Raw genomic sequence first — 7,692 nt, 5'->3', positions numbered from 1 at the left:
AGCATAGATGTATTGTGTTCTGTCTATGAGATACTTTCTAACCAATTGACAGCCACTGAGACCAATGTTATTGAGTCTGGCTAGCAACAGTTTGCTGCAACTAAAGCCAGACTGAACCCCACACAGGCTGTTTTCAAGCAGGAATTTATTTAACTGAGAGTTCACTAGGGATTCAAAGACTTTGACCATGATAGGGAGCTTGGAAATAGGGCAATAGTTATTCACATCTTGTTCTCCACCCTTTAGTAGGGGGTGAACATATGTTGATTTCCACATTTTGGGTGTTAAAGAGTTAATTAATCATTTTTAAATAGATTTTTTTAATTCATGCATAATCATTAACAGTTCAATCATGTATAGTGCTTGCAAACGCACACAAACAATGTAAATCTGTCCCTTGGTCTCACCAGGGACAGATTCCACCAGTGTCTGGTTTCTACTCATCTTTAGTTTCACCGTGGAGTCTGTTTGCCCCGAACATTACCACAGCAATGATGTTGCACAGGACGAAAAGTACTGCATTACCAATGTTTGGCATGTAGAATAATGTTTCGCCTCCATCTGTAGAAGAATTAAAACATTTAGAACATTTTCCTCTGTACATTTCTGCAAGACAATGCCTTTTTTTTTAAGGGGAATTGAAAAGGGAAGACTTCCTATTTCTAGAGGCATTTAAAGGTTTGCAGTGGCAGTGATGAGATTGACCGCTCAAGGTATTTAATGAATGTGGATCATTGAAAGTGGTAGTATAGACATCTTCCATGTGACTAGGACACCAACTATCACCACCACCAACCTGCCCAGAGGAATCAGTAGGACTTTTAGATCTATGGAACTGATAGTGAAAGAGTATGTTTACTGTGAATTACAGTCCATAAAAGATCACAGATAAATACATATTTTTTATTATATTTTTGTGCTGCTATGACAAAATGGACAAAATGGAAATATTCACACCTTTTATGTGAAAAGTGTCCGTCCATCCAATAATAGAATGCTGCCACTTCTACAACCTCAGAGATATGAGGAAGTGGTAATTGTACCTGTCTCCATGATGGTAAATGTTTCTATAACAGAGTCTGAGGAAGTGTCTTAGCCTGTACTCTGTGTGAAAAGGTTTAAGGAGGGTGTTTTTGTGCCCTAAACTCTAGAGTGAAAAACATTGATCTTCATCTTCAGTCCACTATTAGTCAACGTTAAGACTTTTCTTCTGGTGACATCAGTGGTCTGTTGTAATGTCCTCTCCACACAGGAGACATTGCCACCAAGTCAAGACCGAGACTGGAGCGTGACGAGGAGTCAGAGACCGGGGCAAGACTGAGACCAGTAAAATGCAAGTCCAATTGAAGACCACAATTGTTATACTGTCAAATCGCCCTCGTAATAAGAGTTAAAATGTCCAGTATTTCTGTGTTCATATTTCAGAAGAACATGTGGATTCTTTAGACATTCAAAATTGTGGAAAAATGCATGTTGAGGACTGTGGCAGACCAGGGGTTGGGTCAAAACGTTTACACAGATCAGACACGGACAGAGTAGGATTAGCTCAGTTTCAAAAGTGTTATTAAAATAATAGTTCAGCACCAATTAGTCCAGTCCGGAGAGCCCAATCGAGACCTGGCACGTGGAGCAGATGGAGCCATCGCCTCGTGATGTATAATCCGTCTGTCACCAGGCCTCGACGAGTCTCCCCCTGGTGGCTGACCTGCTGGACCCCACAGGACAAATAGAGCTACTCTACAAATTATTTAAAAAATGTAAGCCTATGTGTAATCATAGAATTACATACACAATCCCTATTATTTTCATATATGATCTCTGTGGGTCTTTTAGCTTAGAACTAGTAAAGATTTCTCATATCACTTTTAACATGCATTACCTTTTAATGTGGCAGAAATACAAACCACAGAGGTGGGAGGAAGTGGTAACTGTCTATGTCTCTGTGATGGTGAATGTCTCTATGACAACACTGCCTTGGCCTATACTCTGTGTGAAAATGTTTAAGGAGGGTGTTTTTGTGCTGTAAACCTTAGTGTGAAAAACAGAAAATGTTATCTTTCTTCATATTGCCATCCATTTGGAAGAGTAAGTATGAAATACAGATGAATGAGTGATAATTACCTCATGGTGTCCTTCTCCTTGCCCCCCTCAGGTCCTTGGACTGTGTTGTCAGTCTGAACAGGCACAGCAGTTGGAGAGAAAGAGGATTGTTCAGTGGTTGGAGCTTGGGTTGCTGTGAGGTAAAAACAACAATGTCATTATGACTGGTGTACCAGAGAGACACAGGGTAGACTGAACTGTAACAATACATTGTGGATGTATTTGTCCAGTTTAATCTTTTGTCCAGTTTATTGTGCAGTTTATTTCATTTACACCAACTTGGAAATTTTGACTTAGTATTCCCAAAAGCTTTGAATCATGTTACAATCCAATTTGTTTTAGATGATCAGCCAGCAAGACTGGATAAACCAGGTTAATACTTAATTCTACAGTATATGATTGTTCTCTACTCACTGGTCATAGTGGTGGTACTTTGTGTGGTGGTTTGTTGACAGTGATGTGAACAGGCATTATAAGGGCTCCAACTCCACACCTGTACCAGCCAGTGTTCTCCATCTTCAGTCCACTCCTGGTCACCGTTAAGACATTTCTTCTGGTGGCATCAGTGGTCTGCTGTAGGGTCACTGATGTTCCATCAAGAGCCGCTGAATTCCTCTCCACACAGGACCCACTGCCACCAATCCTGCACCACCCCTTCCTATTTCCAGTGTAGCTACTGTAACAATTTACAATGACACTCCTCCTTCAACTCCAGTCACCTCCTGTTGGTCCACATAGAGTTCTGGAGTACCTGAACACAGAGCGGCAGGGTAGCCTTGTGGTTAGAGCGTTGGACTAGTAATCGAAATCCCCAAGCTGACAAGGTATAAGTCTGTTGTTCTGCCCTGAACAGGCAGTTAACCCACTGTTTCAAGGCTGTCATTGAAAATAAGAATTTGTTCTCAAATGACTTGCCTAGTAAAATAAAAATTAGATCTTGAGTGATGAAGTATTTTTTTGTAACAAATATCATAATGTATAGAGAACAGAAAGTAGACATATACCAACTTGACCAACTTTCCTCATGTCAACTTGAACAATAGTAGTGATAGCAGTAAATGAAACCAGAACACCAGTCATGTAATCATTTGGATGAGTTGCAGCGATCTTAGCAGGAGTGACAGATAGGTAGAACCTTTCTATCCAGACATTTTGTCCACCATTGATCTCCACAACACACCAGTAACGTACAGATTCCTCTGGCTCCAGATCAGTCATGGTCACAGTGATTGTTTGCTGGTTGATGTCATCAGAGATTGAGGACTTATCTATGCTCTTGGGAGGGTCAGCAGGTACAACAGGGGAGCAACTATACAAATGATCTCCTTTACACAGGTATTTCACATGGGTTTTGTATTTCTGAACATAGTGACATGGGATGGTGGTGGAGCCTCTTGTCTGTACAGACACACAATAAGCAACTGTAGACAGAACAGAAAACACATTAGATTGGAATCCAACCGAATTCTCACAACAGAAAAATTACATTCCATCTGGACAGGAAGTGTTATTGATAAGACAAGCTACTGCTCCTGTTTTCAGAGTTTCAGCATGTGTCCAGTCCCAGTACCTGACATCAACTTCAGCACTTCATAGAAACATGTTACCCTTACCTGAGAGTCTGGAGAAGATGAGGAGGAGGGAGAGGGAGAGATGAGAATCAATTTCTGGGTATATGTCTCTGTATGTTATATGGTACCAACGCACAATGTGTGTGTCAAGGACCAAGGCCCCAAATCGAATGACTGAACTTCCTAATATATATAAGGCTCACACAAGATAGTATGAATTTCTGTGGAGCAGGTGGTCTTTATTTGGCCTGTATTTTAGTGTCAACAGTTCCAAACAGTGTATTTGTAAAACAAACAGAACCAATGATCATAATAGTGCCAAATTATGGGACAAATTATTTCCTTCTTGTAGTTTCTCCTAAGGAGCTGGTTCATAGTAGCTCCCATTCATCTCCACAGTCATTCGTTGGGTGAAGCAAAGCGACGATCATGGATTCTTCCACCAACGTCGTTTCATCCTGAAGTATGTTTTGTCTGCTGGAAAACATTTATCTGTCCTCTGCTTGACATTCTGTTGACGTGCCTGGAAGAATGATCGACACCCTAAGCAACACAGTATACAGGGAAAATAGCCATCTTTTAGCAAAGTTAAAACAGCAAGAGGGAGGAACTTTCATACTAATTAATAGGCTCCTCCTCTTCGTTGGGCTAAGATTTGACGACATTTCCCATAATGTAACGGTGTTGATGCGCAGACCCCATCTATAGTGAATTGTGGCCACATTCAGTGAGGTAAGCTGTTTCTGGATACTGTTTAAGGAGGGTCATGTTCACTATGCATCAAATTATATTTTTGGGGGCTTGTCCAATGAAGAAATATGTTTTGTTTGTTTACAGTTTGTCTACGGTGTGTCTTACTGAACACGACCCAGGATGATTCATTTTGTAATACTCCAGCACATTAGTACAGTCAAAGACATTTGCCAAGACATTCAATAGTAGCATGGTCCAAAGTAGTGTATTTGGACCATTCTCTCTCTGTGTCTGTCTGTTTCACTGAAGCAGTAACTTACATGACGTGTCTTCACTGTCAACCGATACGGGTGGCTCACGAGGCAACATGACAATCTGCTGTATTGGCCTCAAGCAGTTCTAATGCCACGTGACATGGACAGAGAGGACAAGACAGAGAACAGTTATCTCCATTACCAACATCTTCAACCAGATACACTGAAATCAACATTACAAACCATGTGCATTTGTGAGAATGTGAGAAATATAAATTGTGACACTATACTTCAGAGAATTTTATTTCAATGTTTTTCCAGTGTTCTCCCATAACAAGTAGGCTCCTATATTATATTTGTCTAATTATGATCTACAAGAGAGAGCAGAGGACAGAGTGGTTGCCCATCTCCTCAAAGTGTATGACTAGGTCCTTGAAGGCATCCTCACAGTATAGGTTGCTTGCCCAGTGTCAGACGGCATCCAAGAATGTGTGTAGGTCTTCCACCTACAGTGTGAAATATAGAGGGACTTGTGTGAACCCTGAACCCTGAACCGTTAAGCTACCTCATGTCCTTGTGAAATGCATTGAGTCCTTTGGATTTAAAGCCATGAAACATCAATTGAAAATATGTCACATTTATAATCTTGCATTCATGATATTGAGTTTCATGTGCTGTTGCTTTTAAAATCCTATAGATGGTAGTACAGTTTAGCACAGAGCCTTACAGAATAGACAGCACTGAATTTTCACATCCTGTGTTGCGGCATTTTCTCTGCTGGACCATAGCTCATCTTATTCTTCCATCTGGTTAAGAAGCTGCTCTCAAACCTTCAGCTCTGGATAGACAACACACTTTCACTCTCAAATAAGAGAGTCAAAATAAAAATGTGCACACCTGAAGTGTCAGGTTGGGAAAAGTGAAAACTAGAATGGGTGCTCCTGCACACAGTGCAGAGAGAACATTAATAAACATGTAACGTTCCGTCAAAGACACCTTTCATTAGCAGCCTAAGACATTCATTAGCAGCCTAAGACATTCATTAGCAGCCTAATACATTCATTAGCAGCCTAAGACATTCATTAGCTGCCTAAGACATTCATTAGCAGCCTAAGACATTCATTAGCAGCCTAAGACATTCATTAGCAGCCTAAGACATTCATTAGCAGCCTAAGACATTCATTAGCAGCCTAAGACATGCATTAGCAGCCTAAGACATTCATTAGCAGCCTAAGACATTCATTAGCAGCCTAAGACATTCATTAGCAGCCTAAGACATGCATTAGCAGCCTAAGACATTCATTAGCAGCCTAAGACATTCATTAGCAGCCTAAATATTATGTTTGGCAGAGGCCTACAGGAGACACAACCAAACCTCATACTGCTAAAAGACGGACATAAGTTCTGCACTTGTGGACATATATTATGTCAACTTTAAGTAAAAAAAAAAAAAAGATGTCTGCCTCACTCCTCACGATACATGTTCATAACTTTTGAAATGACTGTCCATGCACACCTGGGTGTAAATTAGTCATTGATGAGAATTATTCCATATTGCACAAATGAATAGTCTATGGCTACATGTGTAATCTGTAAAGGCACAATCAAATGACAACTGTCCTAGTCCGTTGTCCTAGTAACATAATGGATACAGGTGATGATGAAGGTGGAAAGGCTTAAAATGTTTCATCAGATCAATATACATTGTGTTATATTACTCTACTCCTTTAAAAGCAGCAGGCTTTGGAGAGCTAAATCCCTCGCTCACACAGTTTGAGAGCCGCGCTGTCTTGTCCATGACACTGGCAGTGGCTGCATGCTCTCAGCAGCCAAACAAAATCCATGCTGTGCATTAGTAGTCTCGAAAACCCAACCTGACTGGTCACTGTTGCACGCTCTCAGCAGCCAAACAAACGCCATGCAGTGCATTAGTAGTCTCGAAAACCCAACCTGACTGGTCACTGTTGCAAGCTCTCAGCAGCCAAACAAACTCCATGCTGTGCATTAGTAGTCTCGAAACCCAACCTGACTGGTCACTGTTGCAAGCTCTCAGCAGCCAAACAAACTCCATGCTGTGCATTAGTAGTCTCGAAAACCCAACCTGACTGGTCACTGTTGCACGCTCTCAGCAGCCAAACAAACTCTATGTTGTGCATTAGTAGTCTCGAAAACCCAACCTGACTGGTCACTGTTGCCTAGAGTCAGGTTTTCGATACTAGTGGATTAGCCGCACCAAATCATTGGTTATTTGTTTCAGATTGTTGTATTTACGCTGAGGTTGGATTCAGTGTGGCACACCTTGATCATCCAATCCCAAAATAACTGCATAAAGACTGGTCTGGTTACATAATAACATTATGCTATGCTTTAACTTGGCCAGGTCACAGTTGCAAATGAGAACTTGTTCTCAACTAGCCTACCTGGTTAAATAAAGTGAAATAAAAAATAAAAATAAATAAATGAGGTGTTATTAGGCTACTGACTCTTTGACATTTGTTTACTAAATGTAGTACATGTGTAATAAGGTAAAAGCGTGTGTGTGAGTATGCGTGTTTTTGTGAGTGTCAAATGATGGGGCTTGACCTCGCTTAGTTGTCAACATTCAAAAGGTCTTTGTTATTATTTTTATATATTTCAGTGCAGACAGTGAGCCTTCAGCTGACATATTTTCAATACCAGGATTGTTTTGAGGGGGTTTACATACCGTATGAATATCTAGGATATAGGTCATCACTGTAAAATAGTATTATTTGTTAATACTATATAATGCAAGTAATACTCATTTCCAAATTATGTCCATTATCAATATTGATTGGAAAATAAATGCACTGCAAATTAAGGTTTGTCATATACAAAAGGCTAAACACTTGCTACTATTTAACAAATGGGCACCCATCTATCTGACTGTCATTTGTCATTTTATGAATGGAAACTTTGTAATCGCTGATTGTACACGTTTCCACAATACTGCCGCGTGTAGGTTTAACTTTATTTGATGGACAGATAATTGTCCAATAGTGGCACTCCCTTGAACAGGAAGTAAAATGACAGTCAACCAATAGGTATCACCTACA

General features: G+C 40.4%; 1 pseudogene; it reads right to left on the bottom strand.

Moving 5' to 3' along the window:
- Positions 1-2,117: 2,117 nt before the first annotated feature.
- On the bottom strand, positions 2,118-4,733 carry LOC135567515 (uncharacterized; annotated as a pseudogene).
- Between the last annotated feature and the right edge of the window lie 2,959 nt (positions 4,734-7,692).

This window comes from Oncorhynchus nerka, unplaced genomic scaffold (genome assembly GCF_034236695.1).
Source record: "Oncorhynchus nerka isolate Pitt River unplaced genomic scaffold, Oner_Uvic_2.0 unplaced_scaffold_1966, whole genome shotgun sequence".
In the NCBI taxonomy this organism is placed as follows: domain Eukaryota; kingdom Metazoa; phylum Chordata; class Actinopteri; order Salmoniformes; family Salmonidae; genus Oncorhynchus; species Oncorhynchus nerka.
The sequence above is the reverse complement of the archived record's forward strand: the minus strand, read 5'-3'. Positions and strand labels throughout refer to the sequence as shown.